Source organism: Enhydra lutris, unplaced genomic scaffold (assembly GCF_002288905.1).
Source record: "Enhydra lutris kenyoni isolate GAN:26980312 unplaced genomic scaffold, ASM228890v2 scaffoldscaffold9, whole genome shotgun sequence".
Taxonomy (NCBI): Eukaryota; Metazoa; Chordata; class Mammalia; order Carnivora; family Mustelidae; genus Enhydra; species Enhydra lutris.
Window position 1 is genome coordinate 42986515 of NW_019154093.1, and position 20173 is coordinate 43006687.

The following is a 20173-nucleotide window of genomic DNA, read 5'->3' on the forward strand; positions in this document are numbered from 1 at the left end:
GGTCCTGTCTTCCATATTTTATAGGTAAGAAAATGAGATTTGTGAAGGTTCACTGACTTGTACACAGCCTCCAGTACTTTGATGCAGCCCTTCAAACTCAATACCAGGCTCTTCCCATGATACCAACCTATGAAATAAAATCTTCCTGCCTCAGACCAGAGAGAGGTTCCTTTTTTTCTACTTACTCCTTCCATGGTGTCAGTACTATTCTCAGCAGAGGGAGCTCAAAGATTAAGTTGACAAATTATGTCTATTATATATATATACATATATATATATGGATGTAATTAACAAGTTTTTATACTTGTAGCACTTCAAAGTGTGTTTACACGTGTTTTCTCAGTTGGAGGTCACAATTATCACAGGAGATCATCAAGAGGTTTATTTAGCCTCACTGAACAGATGAGGAAACAGACTTGGGGACTTCAAAGTCACACCACCTCCCAGGCCACGTGTTTCCTAACTAGCCCACACTGCATATTTGTGATTAATGGCTGCAAGTAGAATACCTATTAAAATACATGACACAAGCAGTCTAAATACATATACTGTACTTGAGTGAAGGATAGGGACTGTGCAACACTCCCAGGTTACCTTGTAGGAATGGAAACCTAGAGATGTCAGGATTTTGGTTTTTCAATAAGAGTCAGGAATCTAGAACAAACCTTTGTTCATGTTGATTAACACATAAAACAAAGTAAAACATGGCAGGCCTAACAAGCCACATCTACCAGTAACATTGCAGCCTTATGGGCTGTGTCTCTGGGCCTGTTTTTACATCTCATCAATTGAGTTTTATCATCAGAGAGCAGGGATGGAACTGAATCCTTGGGTATAGTTCTGGTTCTGATGTTATCTACATGCCCTCAGAACTAAAGATCAAGATTTTGACTCCAATCAATCATGATTTCTAAAGAAAGATATTGAGAGATTGGTGTTTCTACATTTCTGGCTGTTCTTGGAGCCACCAATGAGAATAACTACAGTAAATTTAGTAATTTTTAAGTCACAAGTGATTCTGCTGGGCATAAGGAAACTTACACATTTTATTTGATGATGATGATGATGATGATGAAAAGAAGGATAAAATTGGCCTAATCTCTACTTCCCTTACAGAAATGCTCTGAATGAATACTTTGAAAAAATAGTCATGGTGCTAAAATGGCAACTTTAGTTAGACATAGTATAATCATTCTTCTTAGATCATTCTAGCCCTGTCCAGGCTCCCTATAGAGTAAAAGATAATCGGAATAGAGGAAAAGAATACATGTTCCTCATTTGAAAGTAGCAAGTGAGCTCAACAGGGAAAATGAACTTGTAATACATATTATACTGAAGACCAAAATGAAAATATAATTCATACTACACAAGGCATAATTGGCATTAATTATATGTTACTGCAATTGCACTAAAAAGGTTGAAAAATATAATCGTCAGAAGAGTGTTTCTTGCTGAAATATTCTATATTGAATGTCTAACTACAAATTAACTACTATAGGGGAAATGAAAAGGGAAAACAAAAGCCCCAATGATTTTAATCATGTTAATACCAAATGATGTCAAAAGAATCCACTTTTGAAAAAAAAATCTTTTATTTTTAAAATTGACATGCAAAAAGAAAAAAATAATACCTCAGCGGAGGTTTTAAGGGAACCTACAATTCTGTGACTAGAACTAAAAAAGGTTAAAAAAAAAAAAGAAAAGAAAGAAAGAAAAGAAAAGGAAAGGAAAGAAAGGATGGTGTGTGGGAAGAGAGTGGGATAGTCAACAAGTGCATTTAAAAAAAAAAAAAAAAAACCTGAGACTTCACTGCTCAAAATCCAATATGTGAAGGAGTGAGGAAACGGAGTCTGTCTTCCTTCCCCTTCCTGCATACCACTATGGATGCATGAAGCCTTAAATGAAGCCTTAAATAACGCTTCTTCCCTTTATCTCTGGTAACCAGGCTGACACAGATTCATTATAATGAAATTTCACCTGAATTTAAATGAAGGACCCCTGGAATGAGAGTTTACAGAGTCTTTGTCTCTTCATTCTAATTCTCCATGACCACAAGAAGTATAATTTGACTTATGCACATTTGAATCGCACAGAAAGACATCAAATTCAGAGACATCATTTAGGGGGCTTAAATGTAAATTCTAGGTTTCTTAGGAAAACCTTCACAAAAAGATCCCTAACACCACTAATTTCAGAGCAAACCTCTCCTCCAGAGATAGCTGACTTACCCATGACACCACTATCAGTACTAGCAATTGAAAATATCATGTTGAATCTGTGCAGAAGAAAATTTCATTTAATTTTGCTAAATTCATTTTACTGTCACCTAACTTCTAGAACCATGCCCCTCTAAAAGGAAGTTAACAGAGAGCATTTTTGCACTCACAGTGAGATGTATGCCTATTATAATTCAATCTCACAGAAAACCAAAAGAAACAAACAAACAAACAAAAAAAGAATTTGGGAGAGCCAAGAAACCCTAAAGCTAAGCCTTTACTCAAATTACCCAGAAATTCCTCTGTGGGAAGTGCCACAGATGTGGCCTAAATAAGGCAGAGTACAGATGCAAGGATAGAGATAGTCTGTTGTGTATGAAACACAGCTAAACCATCAAGATTTTATGGAGTATATATAAAACACTAAAATAGTTTTGATACTCCAGTTGGCCTACTCAAGGGCAGAATGTTCAATGTAACCTCTTCTAGTTTCTAATTAATCTATTTACCCCTAAATGTTTTAAAACTACAGTAACTCCCTCCATGGTAATTCCTGTTTATTACAGTGTTCTTTTATTCAGTCTACCAGTTACCTACCAACTGGTTCCCTCATATGTGAGTGAGCAAATCACGTGTGAAATAAATGGCATGAAAAATAATTAAGTGTTTCTGCAATATTTTTGTCAATGGGCCAAATTGTGTTTCCCATCCTTTTCTCTTTTCTATTTATTCTATTGAACATGTATCCAACAAATATTTATTGAATAATACTATGTGCTAGTCACTATTCTAGCTAGTCACTATTCTAGGTGATTGGTTATACAACGAAGTAAAACATGATCCATACATACACAGTATTCATAATTTTATAGGACAGACAAAATTAACCTGTAAATTCCTTATGGAAACAGCAAAAGCCCCAGTAGAAAATTTAGAATGAGAGCAGTGGTTTCCAAATTCCAAAGTGATTGGACATGTCATCAATTAGAAATTTCTTTTGCTTGCACAACTCCAACTATATTTGTTTGGTTATATTTACATTGTGTGTACTATGTATTAACATAATGTACATTGTATACACAAAAAGTTGAAAGTTTTAAAGAATAATGTTTCTAAAAATGGACTATTTTGAACACTTTCAGAGACTAATGCTTTAGAGGAACTTAAGGAAGACCAATGTGGCTGAAGTTTAGTATGTGATGATTTTAAGCAGGAAAATCTTTTAAAATACCACTCTGATCACTGTATGAGTCATTGGAATAAGCCTAATAAATATAATTTGGGGGTTGGGTGAGAGTTAAATTTTCACACTAAGACTCAGATGTGCTCTGGAGCCCATCTAGGCTTAGAAGCAATGCACTCCACAGCAATGAACACAACTAGCGCCCAGATCTTGGTTTCTAAATACCATTGTCCACTAAAAGGAGACAACAATCCCCGAAGAACCCAGTACTTGAAGAACCTTGAAGAACCCAAAGTACTGGGTCAATCTGGAACATCTTGATGTGCCAGAAAGCAAGGAAATGCTCAAAGACTAATGAGATCAAACCAAGAGGATAAAAGAGCCAGCTTGAAGTGGTTGCCTACTGATCAAATATATGAAAATTTGAACCAGGTGTACCTGGGTGGCTCAGCTGGTAAAGCATCTACCTTTGGCTCCAATCATGATCCCAGAGTCCTGGGATCAAGTGCCACACATCAAGCTCCTGCTCAGCAGGGAGTCTGTTTTTCCCTCTGTCTGCTACTGACCCTGCTTGTGTTCTCTCTGACATATAAATAAATAAAATCTTTAAAAAAAAGAAAAGAAAAAGAAAATTTGAACCTCAGAAAGAACAACGATGATAATAGATTATAATATGTTGACTAAAATAAAATGAATGAATCCACAGTGATATTCAAAAGAGAGAGAGAGAATTTGAGTTATATCCTCTTTTTTTAAAGGATTGGACTAATAAGTATAGAAGAAATGACAGAATTTGAAAATCATCATTTGGCAATTCAATATAATAGCTAAGGATCATCAACAGATGCTAAAGCCTTTGGATAAAAGGTTGTTGGAACATGATATTCATATGGTCTCAAAATATTTTTCCATATATCAGGGTTCTGTTTTTGTTTTTTTTAAGATTTCATTTATCCATTTGACGGAGAGAGACATCGAGAGAGGGAACACAAGCAGGGGGAGTGGGAGAGGGAGAAGCAGGCTTCCTGCTGAGCAGGGAGCCGGCTGCTGGGCTCAATCCCAGGACACTGGGATCATGACCTGAGTGGAAGGCAGATGCTTAACGACTGAGCCACCCAGGCACCCCTCCATATATTAGTTACTAATTGAAAAGGGGAAAATGTGTCCGTATAACGGAAAATCTGTGTGGTCACCACCTTAACTAAACAAACAAATTTACCGTCACCAGTAGTTGAACAATGTGTCATGTGTCTGGTTAATGAGACTCAGTAAGTATGCAATTGTCACCTATGTAGTTTTCTTATCAAAAAATTTTTTTTAAGATTTTATTTTATTTATTTGAGAGCCAATGAGAGAGATAACAAGCACCTGGGATCATGACCTGAGCCTAAGACAGATGCTTAACCAGTGAGCCACTCAGGTGCCTCTCTTATCAAAAATATTTGACCTAAAACTATGGGGCACCTGGTCAGGTCAGTCAGAAGTTGGAGCCCGACGTCAGAGTTGGAGTCCCACGCTGGGTACAGAGATTAGTTAGAAAAATAATAAATAAACTTAAAAATGTATTTAACCTAAAACTAGTCACAAGGAAATAACTCAAATAAATCGAAAATGTGCAATTCTATAAGACACTGGCCTGGACTTTTATTTTTTTTAATCAATATCATGAAAATAGACAAAGACCTGTTCTATAGACTAAAGACATATAAACATCGAATGCAATGGATGAACCTCAGCTGGATTCTGGACCAGAGTGGGCAAGACTAATCACTTCTAAAAGACATTTTGGACAACTGGAAAAAGTTAAAATATGGACTGTATGTTAGATATTACAGAATTGATTGAATTTTCTTACATGCATCGGTAGTATTATTGTTGCGTGGGAGAATGTGCTTATTCTTAGGAGATGGACACTGAAGTATTGAGTTGAACATGCAAAAATGACTAAACATAAGGAATTTCACAAGGTTAAATATAATATTTAGACATGAATGTCATGATGTCTGCAACTTGCTTTCAATGGTTAGGCAAAAAAAATTAATAGATGATATGTAAGTAGGTAGCTAGCTAGCTAGCTAAATAAGACAATCAAATAAGGCAAAATGTTAAAAATTGATGCATGTTGGTGAAAAATAGGAAAGTTTGTTGTAAAAATATTTCAACTTTTTTATTGATTTAGTTTGAAAAATTTTCAAAATATAAAGTTGAAAAATGGGCAGAAAAAGTGAAAAACTCAGGCTTTCTCAATTAAAGGTAAAACAGTTTATTTAGGAGGCATCTGGCTGGCTCAGTCAGTAGAGCATGTGACTCTTGATCTCAGGGTTGTAAGTTCAAGCCACACATTGGTTGTAGAGATTAGGTTAAAATCTTTAAAAAAAAAATTTATTTAGGGTAAATTAGTCTTCTTACAGAAGACTAATGCCCAATTTTCCTTTTTTTCTTTTTTTTTTAAATTTGTGATTGGCTTTAGTACTTTTTTCATTATGTTCAATTAGCCAGCCAATTAGTACATCACAAACAGTCTCTTCAATAAATGGTGCTGGGAAAATTGGACAACCACATGCAGAAGAATGAAACTGGACCATTCTCTTACACCACACACAAATATAAACTCACTATGGATGAAAGACCTAAATCTGAGACAGGAATCCATCAATATCCTAGAGGAGAACATAGGCAATAGCCTCTTTGACATTGGCTACAGCAACCTCTTTCAAGACATGCCTCTAAAGGCAAGGGAAACAGAAGCAAAAATGAACTTTTGGGACTTTATCAAGATAAAAAGCTTTTTTTTTTTAAGATTTTTTTTTTTAATTTATTTGACAGAGATCACAAGCAGGCAGAGAGGAAGGCAGAGAGAGAGGAAGGGAAGCAGGCTCCCTGCTGAGCAGAGAGCCCTATGCGGGGTGATATCCCAGGACCCTGAGATCATGACCTGAGCCGAAGGTAGAGGCTTTAACCCACTGAGCCACTCAGGTGCCCCAAGATAAAAAGCTTTTGTACAGAAAAGGAAATGGTCAACAAAACTAAGAGGCAACCTACAGAATGGGAGAAGATATTTGCAAATGCCATTACAGATAGAAGGCTGGTATCAAGATCTATAAAGAATTCAAGCTTAACACCCCAAAAACAAATAATCCAGTCAAGAAATGGGCCAAAGAATGTCTCCAAAGAAGACATACAAATGGCTAACAGACACATGAAAGAATGTTCAACATCACTAGCCATTAGGGAAATACAAATCAAAACCACAATGAGATACTACCTTATACCAGTTAGAATGGCAAAAATTAACAAGACAGGAAACAACAGGTGTGGTAAGGATGTGGAGAAAAGTGGGAATGAAAGCTGGTACAGCCACTCTGGAAAACAGTGTGAAGTTTCTTTAATGTTAAAAATAGAACCACCCAGGGCACCTGGGTGGCTCAGTGGGTTAAGCCTCTGCCTTCAGCTCAGGTCATGATCTCAGGGTCCGGGGATTGAGTCCCACATCAGGCTCTCTGCTCAGCAGGGAGCCTTGCTTCCTCCTCTCTCTCTGCCTGCCTCTCTGCCTACTTCTGATCTCTCTCTATCAAATAAATTAAAAATTAGAAAAAAAAATTATAAAAAAATAAAAAAAATTTTTTTAAATTAAAAAAAAAAAAAAAGAACCACCCTACAACCCAGCAGTCACACTACAAGGCATTTATTCCAAAGATGCAGACATAATAAAAAGGGGCACATGCACCCCAATGTTCATAGCAGCAATGTCCAAGATAGCCAAACTGCAGAATGAGCCAAGATGCTTTCAACAGATGAATGGATAAAGAGGATGTGGTCCATATATACAATGGAATATTACTCAGCCATCAGAAAGGATGAATACCCACAATTTGCATCAACATGTAAGGGTCTACTTAGCCAAAGCGACTCCCATCTCAGTTAAACAGCCATTTTGTTGTTTGTGCAGTAAACTTAAATTAATCCTCCCCCACCCCCCGGAGAAACTTACTTAGAAGCAAGTCCAGGAAACCAGTAAAATGTGGTCAGCCAGTTTCTAATAACAGAGCCCAAAATACAAGGATGATCAGGCCAGGTCAGCCAGTTCCTGATAACAGAGCCCAGAATACAAGGATGAGTCAGGCCAGGTGGAGACATCCAATCAGTAAAAAGCACACATACTATCTCCCTAACCACCAAAGAATGTAAACCCCACCTTTTGGGCGCCAAACTTGGGCGCCAGTTCTGACCAGAGTGATAGGCTAGTTCGAACAGCTGCTATAGGGTAAATTGTAATTTATTTGGCCACCTGCATATAGATTAACATGACTATGCAACTTTCTGTGTGTGTTACAATCTCATTGGCCACCTGTGTGGCCAGGCTTAACCACATGGCCTTTGCTCTATAAAAGTTAGTCTGTGAGGCTGGGAGGGGGTTGCTCTCTTTAGAGGCAGCCCTGACCGGTCAGTCAATTCTTGAGCCTGTAAGATTGGGAGTTGTCCCTCTCTTCGGAGGCGGCCCTGGCTGGTCAGTCTGACTTCTAATGCTTGACATAAAATAAAGCTTTGCATAACTTTCATTTTGTCTCAGTCTCGTTCCTTTGATAACGGACCCCAACAAACATGGATGAAACTTGGAGTGGATTATGCTAAGTGAAATAAGTCAAGCAGAGAAAGACAATTATCATATGGTTTTGCTCATATGTGGAACATAAGCAATAGCATGGAAGACCATGGGGAAGGGAGGGAAAACTGAATGGAATGCTCAGTTTTTCAAAGATCCCCCCCCATTCTTTTTCTTAACCCTCTCATCTTTTGAGATGTGGTTACAGAAGTTTATAATATTTTAGCAATAGCACACTGCGGGGGGATGGGGGGGTTTGTCTGGTTTTCATGTTGTCCTCTTCAGGCATGCATATGATGTCTGGCTGGTACATAGCTCGCCTCACCTGGGCTCTGGGAGTTGGACTATATGTTCACTGTGACCTCTGCTAAAAAGACCAAGAGTCTGATCTCTTGGTATAGACAATGCATGGTGATTGCTCTCAAGAAACTCGGCCATCTCCTGCAGCCCAGGCTGTCTACATTGATTTTCACTGCTGAAGATGCTGCTGCTGATGCTACTGATCTTCTGAGACTTCTCAATATCCTCCATCTGGACCTCAACTCGGAGCTGCCTACTCATAGTTACTGCTATGATGTTCCTTTGAACAGAGACCTCTATTGAGATCTCCTCTGCTGTGACTTTCTGGAAAATATGTTAATGCTTATTTCTAAATTACCCTTTATATCTCTGCAGAATTGCTCAAGAACCTCTAAATTTTTTCTGCAATGTGCACCAGCTCTAAGAAACCAGCTACTGGGGGTGCCTGGGTGGCTCAGTCATTAAGCATCTGCTTTGCACTCAGGTCATGATTCCAGTGTCCTAGGATCAAGCCCCAGATCAGGCTCCCTGCTCAGTGGGGAGCCTGCTTCTCCCTCTCCAGCCACCCCATGTTTATGTTCCCTCTCTCACCATCTCTCTGTCATAAATAAATAAAATCTTGAAAAAAGAAAGAAACTAGCTACTATTCTGCCTAACATACCATACCAATTTTTTATTTGTTTCTGTAGCCACCCCATGTTAGCAAAGGGCTTCTCTCAGAGGCTTCTAACCTCTCCACCAGTGGTGCTCCCCAGTTTCCCCCAAAACTATCAACCCACTGAGTTCCACTGTGAGTAAAGGACACTGTCTCATCTCTTCCTGCCTTGTCTCTCACACACACTCTTTCTCTAGTGCTTTCTGCTTTTCATATGGTGGGACTTCCTTGGATACTATCCTCCATCTTTTCTCCATAATGGCTTATTGTAAAACTCTACTTTCAAATAACTAAACTCTCCTTTTGATTTGTAAAGGGACACTTTGGGAATTCAGATGCCTCTTTTACCTTTCGAAAAGCCTGGATTTCAAAACAATTGCTTCACAAGGGACTTCAGAAAGTTGGCTTTGAGGTTCAAGACCAAGCAAAGAGCCCTTTTCTCTTTTTCTCTAGGTGGATTATCCCCTCCCAGAAGCCATAAATGTAACAGATTCAGTGTGTAAGAAGCCACTTGTAAAGCAAATGCTTTACAAAGAATTAAATATGCATTGGTTTCCTAGGTCAAAAACATTATCTTCATTAGGGTTACCAAAAGATATTAAATTGGGGTTGGGGAACCTAACTGGTTTAGTTGGGAGAGCATGCTACTCTTGATTTTAGGGTCCTGAGTTTGAACCCAGTGTAGACATTACTTAAACACACACACACACACACACACACACACACACACACACACATGAAAACAAAGTATATGGAATTGACAAATCTGGTCTAGTCACAACTTGTCTACTGATATGATTTGTGACTTTGGATAACTAACATGGTAGAAAAAATAAAAGCAGTAGCCATTAACTGATCTTCTGTTATGATGGCCAGTGACGCTGGGTCTTTCATCCCTTTTATTTTCAGTACACCTGCCCAGTTCCCCAGTTACTATTCTAAGTCTTCACCATTCCCCTCTAGTCTCTGGCCCCAACATTTTTATGTGAGAAAACATGAACTCTTAAAGTTTAAACTGCTGATATGCTTCCTGATATATACAGTCACTTTCCTAACTGATACAGGTGGGTATAGATGCTGTTTGCAGACATAGTTGTAGAAAGTTGGAAAAGTTTCTAATGGCTTCTACTCTTTCTTTGAAGTAGGAAATAAAGTCACCCACTGAGTGAGGAAGTAAATTGTAGGGAAGAACTTCTGAGAAGAATATTATGATACGACATACCTATTGTGGAGAATAGGAGAAAGGGATAATCAAGGAAACACTGAAAGAATCTTGAGCACTGTTGAGGACAAGTTGATTTTTTTTTTATTCTTCCAAATTTTTATTTAAATTCTAGTTAGTTAACACATAGTGTAATATTGGTTTCAGGAGTAGAATAACTTACAAATAACACCCAGTGCTCATCTAAACAAGTACTCTCCTTAAAACCCATTTTGCCCAATGCCTACCTACCTCTCTCCATCAACCCTGTTTATTCTCTGTCCTTAAGAGTCTCTTATGGTTTGCCTCCCCCTCTCTCCTCTCTTTTTTCCCCTTCTACACATTTATCTGTTTTGTTTCCTAAATTCCACACATGAGTGAAATCATATGGTATCTGTCATTCTCTGACTTACTTTGCTTAGCGTAATACATTGTAGCTCCATCCACATTGTTGCAAATGGCAAGATTTCATTCTTTTTGATGGCTGAGAAATCTTCCAGTGTGTGTGTGTGTGTGTGTGTGTGTGTGTGTGTGTGTGTGTGTGTACACTGTTCCTCTTTATCCATTAATCAGCTGATGGACACTTGGGTTCTTTCCATAGTTTGGCTATTATTGATAATGCTGCTTTAAACATTGGGGGTGCATGTATCCATTTGACTCAGTATTTTTGTACCCTTTGAGTAAATACTTAATAGTGCAATTGCTGGGTTGTAGTGCAGTTCTATTTTTAATTTTTTGAGGAACTTCCATACTGTTTTCCAGAGTGGCTGCATCAGTTTGCATTCCCACCAATAGTGTAAAAGTGTTCTCTTTTCTCCACATCCTTGCCAACACCTGTTGTTTCCTGTGTTGTTAATTTTACCCATTCTGACAGGTGTGAGGTGATATCTCATTATAGTTTTGATTTGTACTTCCCTGATAATGAGTGATGTTGAACATCTTTTCATGTGTTTGCTAGCCATCTGGACATCTTTGGAAAAATGTCTATCCATGTCTTCTGATCATTTCTTAACTGGATTATTTGTGTTTTGGGTGTTGAGTCTGATAAGTTCTTTATGGATTTTGGATCCTAACCCCTCATCAAATAAAAGGACAAGATGATGTTGAAGAAAATTGATTTAAGTAGAACTAAGCTATTTTACTTGGTCAATGTATAGGACTAGAAAATGTAGACAACTGGATTAAGGTTTAGTGTATGATTTGTAGGAGTGATTTAAGAGATAGGTAACAAGTTGAAGGGATTGACAAGGATTTGAGAAAAGGATAACAAATTGAAGAGGAAATAATGTATTTTGGAATCTAGCCAGAATAGGGATAGTTGTGACAAAAAGAGGAGCCTGATCATCTCACTCTCCGGCTAAGATCTCTGCAATGCAGCTCTACTGCTTATAAAAAATTCTCCCAAATCCTCAACGTGCCTACATGGGAATGAGCTGCCCCATGACTATCTCCAGCGCTCTCTTCTTATGTCACTTTTCCCTTTGCTCTCTACACTCAGGCCATGCACAGACTGGGCTGCAAGAAAGTAATCCAAATATAGAGTTTCAATGAACACTATTTTCTTTCTTTCCATGTGCATCTCCCTAGCATGACTTCTAGCCAAATCTTTTTGGCTTCTGTGAACTTATTTTTTCATTAAATTGGCCCCTTTTCTCTATTACTAGCAACCCCATTATTAACTTGTCTTCTTTTCTTTTCTCCTAGAAGCTGCCTCCATTCTCTCACTTCTCTGATCCATGTTCACAGTCACAGATGCCTTGATCATCTTCTTATTACAGAGAGCAAAGCACATTACTCTTCTACTCTGAAACTGTATATAATAGAGGCACAAGCTCCTTACGTCATGCAAAGTTTTCCACTGTTTGGCCTCTGCTTAGCTTACCAGCTTCCTTTCTTTTAACTTTTGCCCTTAACATTTTATGTTCTAGTCCAAACTGAACTCTTCCCAATTCCTTAAATATGTCAGGTATGTTCATATCATCACTTTTGCTCACATTGCTCCTTCTACAATTTTTTTTTCACTATCTCTACCTGTTAAAGACTGATTCATATTTAAAGACTTGGAATATATGATATTCACTGCAATCTTCTGCTAAGAAGTAGTTGCTCCTTTGGTTCACTACATAGCATGTTGTTTATGCCTTTATCATTAACATTTATCTTATTTATCTTACATCTTAGTAAATTGTGTGGATGTCTACCTCCTTATTGACTAGATGGTTGACATTTTTGTCTTAGCCATTATAACAGTACCTTAGCACTAATTTACTGATAAGTAGCTGTTTGGCTAGAGCAGCGGTGGATGGTATGGAAAGATAGAGTAATCTGGGATTAAGTCAGGAAGTCTCTGAATGTCAAGTTATGAAGAAGAGAGGACATTAGGATATAATACATATTTAATGAATTCCTTTTAATTAAGTGGTTAATAATCCAAATATCTTCCTTTTCATTCCACAGATTCTAATGAGTTTTCCCATCTATATAGGGAAAGACATTTTCCTTTATTCTTTAGAATGTCGTTCATTCATTCTACTTTTCTTGACTGTCTGCTATGCTGAATAAGAGTGGTGAAAGTGGGCATTCTTGTCTTATTCCTGATCTTAAAGGAAAAGCTTTCAGTCTTTCATCACTAGGTATGATGTGAGCTGTGGGATTTTTCAGAACAAGATATTTATTATGTTAAGGTATATTTCTTCTATGCCAAATTTGTTGAGGGTTTTTTATCATGAAATGATGTTGTATTTTGTCAAATTTTTTTCAGCATCTATTGAGAAGATCATATTATTTTTATCTTCTATTCTATTAATGTGGTATATTACATTTATTGATTTGCATATGTTGAACCATCCTTGCTGGTAAATCCTTGGATAAATCCCCCTTGATCATGGTGTATGGTATTTTATTTTTATTTTTATTTTTTTAAAGAATTTTATTTATTTATTTAACAGAGACAGCGATACACAAGGCAGGCAGAGAAAGAGGGGGAAGAAGGCTCTCCGCTGAGCAGAGAGCCTGATGAGAGGCTCAGTCCCAGGACCTTGAGACCATGACCCGAGCAGAAGGCAGAAGCTTAACCTACTGAGCCACCCAGGCGCCCCAAGTGTCTGATATTTTTAATGTGTTGTTGAATTTGGGTTGATCATATTTCATTGAGAATTTCATAGAGATATTGATCTATAGTTTTCTTTCCTTATAATATCTTTATATAGTTTTGGTATCAAGGGTAATTCTTGCCTCATAAAAAGAGTTTGGGAGTGCTTTCTCCTCTTTAATTTTTGGAAGAGTTTGAGGTTGGCATCAATTCTTTAAATATTTGGTAGAATTCACCAGTAAAGCCCTCTGCTCCTGTTTTCTGCATTGAAAGGTTTTTGTTTACTGATCTAATCTCCTTACTTGCTATATGTCTGTTCAGGTTTTCTATTTCTTCATGATTCAGTCTTAGTAGATTGTATGTTTCTAGTAATGTATCCATTTCTTCTAGGTTATCCAAATGTTGGCATATAATTAGTCAGAGTAGTCTCTTATGATGCTATATAGTGCTATGGTACCCTTTCATTTCTGATTTTGAGTTTTCTCAGTTAGCTTACCAATTTTGTGTATCTTTTTTTTTTTTTAAGATTTTATTTTTAAGTAAACTCTGCACCTAACATGGGGCTCGAACTCACAACCCCAAAATCAAGAGTCACATGCTCCACTGACTGGGCCAGCCAGGGGTCTTTTTATATATCCTTTCAAAAAGCCAGCTCTTAGTTTCATTGATCTTTTCAATTGTGTTTCTGGTCACTATTTCATTTACTTCCACTCTGATCTCTGTTATTTTCTTCCTTCTGCTAACTTTAAGCTTAGTTTGTTCTTCCTTTCCTATTTCCTGGAGGTATAAAGTTATATTACTTATTGGAGATCTTGCTATTTAATATATGCAGTTATCACTATGAACTTTCCTTTCAGAATTGCATTTGCATTGTCTATAGGTTTGGGTATGTTGTATTTCCATTTTCATTTGTTTCTAGTTTTGCCCTTTTTTTTTTTAATTCCCCTTTTAATTTCCTCTTGGACCCATAGGTTGTTCAGAAGTGTGTTGTTTAGTTTTCATATGCTTATTGATTGTCCAACTCTCCCTTGTTGATTTCTGCTTTCATACTATTGTGGTTGAAAAAGATACTTGGTATGATTTCAGTCTTTTTAAATTTGCAAAGACTTGTTTTGTGGCCTATCATATGGTTTATCCTGGAGAATGTCCTCTGTGTACTTGAGAAAACTGTATTCCGCTGCTGTTGAATGAAATGCTCTCTATCTGACTGTTGGGTCCATTCAGTTTAATATAAGGTAGAAATCAATGTCCCCTTGCTGATTTTCTGTCTGGATGATCTATCCCTTGCTGAAAGTAGGATACTGAACTCACATCTTATTATTATATTGTTGTCCATTTCTCCCTTCAGATCTGTTAATATTAGTTTAATATATCCAGGTGTTCCAATGTCAGAATGTATATATTTACCATTGTTTCATCTTTTTTATGAATTGACCCCTTAACATTACATAATGATCTGCTTTCTCTCATTATTATTTTTGTCCTAAAGTCTATTTTGTCTGATATAAATATAGCTACTCCCACTTTCTTTTGATTTCTACTTCCCTGAAATATCCTTTTCCATCCCTTCACTTTGAGCCTATGTTCTCAAATCTGAAATGACTCTTTTTGTTTTTTAAGATTTTATTTATTTATTTGACACAGAGAGAGAGATCATAAGTAGGTGGAGAGGCAGGCAGAGAGAGAGGGAGGGAAGCAGGCTCCCTGCTGAGCAGAGAGCCCGATGTGGGGCTTGATCCCAGGACCCTGAGATCATGACCTGAGCGGAAGGCAGAGGCTTAATCCACTGAGCCACCCGCGCCCCTCAAATCTGAAATGACTCTCTTGTAGGTTGCATTCAGCTGCTTGTTCTTTTATCTATCCAGCCATTCTGTGCCTTTTGATTGGTTAATTCAACCATTAACATTTATTTATTCATGATTATTAATTATTGGTATGCAAGGACTTACTAATACCATCTTATTATTTTCTAGTTGTTTTGTATTTTAATTTTTTCTCTTCCTCTCTTTCTTCATACCTTTGAGAACTGGTCATTTTCTGTGGTGGAAAACTCCCCTCTTTACCTTTTGTTCATCTACTACAGGTTTTTGCATTGTGGTTACCATGAAGCTTACATCAGAAAACATCTTAGGGATAAAAAGTTCCTGTTAAGCCAATAGCAACTTAACTTTGATTGCACAGAAAGGCTCCACTCCTTAACTCCCATCTTTTATGTTTCTGATGTCACAATTTACCTCTTTTTATACTGTGCATGTGTTCAATTATAGGGGCTAAAGTTATTTTTATAATTTATATATATATATATAATATATATTATATAATTTAAAATATATATAATATATTTTATAGTTATTTTAATAATCATCTGTTTAACCTTTATACTAGAGTTAAATGAACAGTCTCATATAAGAGAACTAGAGCTTCTAAGTCTGACTGTGTATTTACCTTTGCCAATGTGTTGTATATTTTCATATGTTTTCATGTTACTAATCAGCATCTTTTCATTTCTGCTCGAAGAACTCCTTACAGCATTTTTTGTAAAGCAGATCTAGTGGTAATGAACTCTCTCAGCATTTTGTTTGTTTTTTGTTTTTTTTTCCTGAGTAAGATTTTATCTCTCCTTCAGATCTGAAGGAAGTATTCTTGGCTGGAATTTTTTTTTTCTTTTAAAACTTTTGAACATAGCATTCCACTCTCTCCTGGCCTATAGGGTTTCTGCTGAAAGGTTTATTGATACCCTAATAGGGATTCTTTGTAAGTTACAATCTTTTTTTTCTCTTGTTGCTTTAGATTCTCTCTTTGTCTTTGATTTTTGACAGTTTCACTATAATGTGTCTGGGAGATGGTCATTTTACATTGAGGTAATGGAGTGATCTATTCGCTTAGTGAACTAGGATGTCCAAATCTCTCCCCGGGTTTGGACAATTCTCAGCTATTATTTCTTTTTTTTTTTTTTTTTTTTTTTCAGCTATTATTTCTTAAAATAGACTCTCTGCCCCATTCCCTCCTTTTCCCCTTTTGGAACTCCAGCTATTCTACTACATGTACATTTAAAGCTGTCCAATAGATCAGGTAAGCTATCTTTACTTTTTTTCCTTTTTTTTCTTTGTTCTGTTCTGACTGGATTATTTCAAAGTTCTTATCCTATAGATCCCTGTTTCTATCATCTGTTTGATCTATTCTGCTCTATCTATTGCATTTTTCATTTCATTCACTGAATTTTTCAGTTCCAGAATTTGTTTGGTTCTTTTTTATGATTTCTCTTTGTTAAATTTCTCATTTTGCTCATGAATTGTTTTCCTGATTTCACTGAATTGACTTTCTGTGTTTTCTTGTATCTCTTTGAGTTTCCTCAAAACAGCTACTTTGAAGTCTTTGTCAGCATTTCAAGCCTTTGAATTTAGACATTGTAGGATCATTGTTATCTTTCGGTGATGACGTTTCCTTGATTCCTCGTGTTCCTTGGAGTTTTGCGTTGTTATTTTAGCATTTGAACAGCAGACACCTCCCCAAATCTTTACTTATTATTTTCTGTTGGCAGATTTTTTTTTGTTGCTTCACCTTATATCTGGTGATTTCTCCAGCCTTGTGTGGATACACCTGCTCCACACTTCTCGCTCCCTCTTGTGGCATAATTATTAAGATTACATGTTTTACCTGGTTCTTTTTTTTTTTTTTTAAGATTTTATTTATTTTTTCAACAGAGAGGCAGCCAGAGAAGGATCACAAGCAGGGGGAGAGGGAGAAGAAGCAGGCTTCCTGCTGAGCAGGGAGCCTGCCACAGAGCTGGATCCCAGGACCTGAAGGCAGACACTTAAGGACTGAGCCACTCAGGTGCCCCGTTTTACTTGGTTCTTACAATTCACCAGGCTAACTACTAGAAATCTCTCTTTTGTCTTCCAGAAGACGAAGCTATAGCTCAAATTTGTGGTTTCTCCCTGGCCCACAGACACTGGCTTACAGAGGTACTTTTGTTCATGGATGAATGCCGAATTAGTTATTTAAGTGGAGGGAGGGCAGAAAGAAGAGATATCTTACGATTCTAACGTCACTCCTCTGTTTCTGAGTGTTTACTATGAACTGGAAGGGAACTTATAATCTGCCCATCTAAAGTTCCCCAGCTTAAACATAAGGAATCTGAGGCTCAGCAAACTGAAATGATTTGGTGTAGGTTTTACAAAAGTATATGGCAGAAAAAAAAAGAAAGAAAGAAAGACTAAAAGCTAATCTAACTTTGTGTTAGCTACCTAACACAAAGCTTCCCAATATTAATACAAAATTCTTATACATTTGAGCATGTGATAGATGAACTGACAGCACCTTAGAAATATATGAGGAAAAGGGCCTTGATTACCAAAATCAAAATTCTAAAATATGAAAGAGGTTCCTCTTTATTTCAGGTCCTCATTACTTTATATCTGACTTTATAAAAACTTCCTAACCATTTCATTGCTTTCATAGTTCCCTCTCTGAAAATTCACATCTCTCTCAGACCTCATGCCAGCTTCCAAACCTAAAATGAATGTTTTATTTCATTAGCCACCTTTTTAAAAGTCCTGACTGTTCTCCATTGATTATAGAAGAGTACTGATTACAGGATAAAAGACAGGTCTAGATTCAAATCATGATTCTTCCCTGCCACTTTCTTTGATAAGCCATGTTTCAAACAAATCAAATATTATGACCTTTAGTTTCTACAACTATAAATGGGAATAACAGAGCTCAAGGTTTAGGGGTACCTGGATGGCTCAGTCAGAGGAGCATGTGACTCTTGATCTCAGGGTCATGAGTTTCAGCTCCATGTTGGGTACAAAGATTACTAAAAAGATAAAAAAAAAATTTCTTTTAAGAGAATTCAAGGTTTAGATATTAGATTTCAACCAAATCTAAAAATCTCCTTTCCACATAACTTAATCAGATGGATGGCAAATGGGGAAAACATTTTAAAGCAGCAAAAACATATCAATAGCAATCAAACAAGGAGAAAGGTTGTGTCATAACCTTAAAAAAATGGTGGCTATCAAGCAAGGAAAGACGCAGGAACTTCTAAGAATTTATGGAACAATTTTCAGAGCGGTATGGCAAGGCTCTTAACATCATCCTCCAAAGGAGCTCTACATAGGGAAGATCCACAAGCAGAACACTGAAAACTCTAAAGCACGCTCAACAACCTGAACCACAGCACGGAAAAGCGAGATTCAGATGAGATATGGGTAGCTCTTTGAAGAGAAAGAGTTTTGCATGGGAGGAAAGTCCCATCCCAGCTACCTTTGTGTCTTCAGAAAAGGAAGCTACTGGGACCTTCTATTTTAGGATCTTCCAGCTGTGAGAAAAATGGACAGGATAGCAGAACAATCATAAACATCCGGAGTTAATTATCACCAACAATAAATAGTGACTTAGCAGATGGGAAGTAAAAAGAGAGAATAATTAGGACAAGAGTCTCTGAGGAAAAGAAAGTGGAGAAGAAGCATGTTTAATGCCTGAAGGGAAGTAACCTACACACGTATTATTGATACAGGGGCAAAACTCTCCATTTATTATGTTTTCCCCAGGAAGAAAGAGCCAGGGCTGGGAGGAAGAGAAATTGCTGTTGGGGAGAAATAGGTGACTATAGAAAGGAAAAATTGGTAACATTGAAGTAGAGAACCCAATAAACAAAATCAAAGTTTAGATTACTTGCTCTAAAGGAAGCAAAGAACCCAGGGCTTGATGATCATTAGAGGGTATAATCCAAAGCTCAATGATATTTCTTAGTGTGATGAAGGCAAAACTCAACAAATGTACTGAGTTTAGTACAACGCATTTAATAAACCCAGGAAAGCAGAGCCAGAGGTCCTCCAACCTAAGCTGTATACAGCCACATTTGAGTTCTTCCCAGGTGATAGAAAAGCAAGTGGAATTCACCCACACTATAGGAAAACAAACAGAAGGTGTAAACAACATTGCTCATTTGCAATATGAAAAAGATAAAAAGGGCACAACTTTGTAAGTATATATCAGCAAAAATAAATAAATATGCGAAAGGAGAGTACAGATAAATAAAACATTCTATAAGTTAGCAGAGCACCCCCGCAACAAACAAAACTCCTGCAAGTGCTTCATGATGTTAAAGGAAACATAAAATCAGCTTTTAAAAAATAAGATGTAATGCACTATTAAAGAAAAAAAGGGAGGGGAAATGCAAAGCTAAGAAAACAAAGAACCATGCAAAACTATTATAGAACTAAAAAAAAATTAAAAAACACAGAAAAAGCTCTATCAAATACAATTTCAAACTCGAAACCCATTCAAATTTAAATCCTCTATCCCCTAACCTATATGGGATAGTGGGTCAAAATTAACCTCTTTCTTTCTGGTTACATCTCTCCAATTTTTCTGATATCTGGGGTGTAGGAGGGTAGGTGTTGAGCAAATGGAGCATTTCTTTTTCAGCAGATTCAGTTGCAACCCACCCCCCAGGGACTTCTAGGTGACCACGTACAAGTGTTGACTCTATAAGGTATCTTTGTGGCTCCCTCATGAATATCTTGTGGTGGCCTGGTCTGCCTCTTTTCTGTCTGGCTTCTGGATTTCTGGGACCCAACCTCTGTTCATCCAGTCAGCACACCTGGTTAGAATAATTTCCATAGGGTCCTTATCAAGACTCAAAAACATGCACATTTATCCTGCCATGGGAGGAAGTACATACAGCCCAGCCCCAAATCACCTGTGTGTTTTGCCACAAGAGAGGGCAATTCCAGCCACCATCTCACCTCTAGAATATTCACTGGTAAGACCTTCAAGTCCCTGGAGACAGGCATAAAGCTTTCCAAGTGGCTCCCTAGGAAAGCTTCCCCTTGACTTGAAAGGGGGGGGCATCTATCATATTCTGCCTTATCATCATCATCATCATCATCATCATCATCACTAGGAGCTATCTGT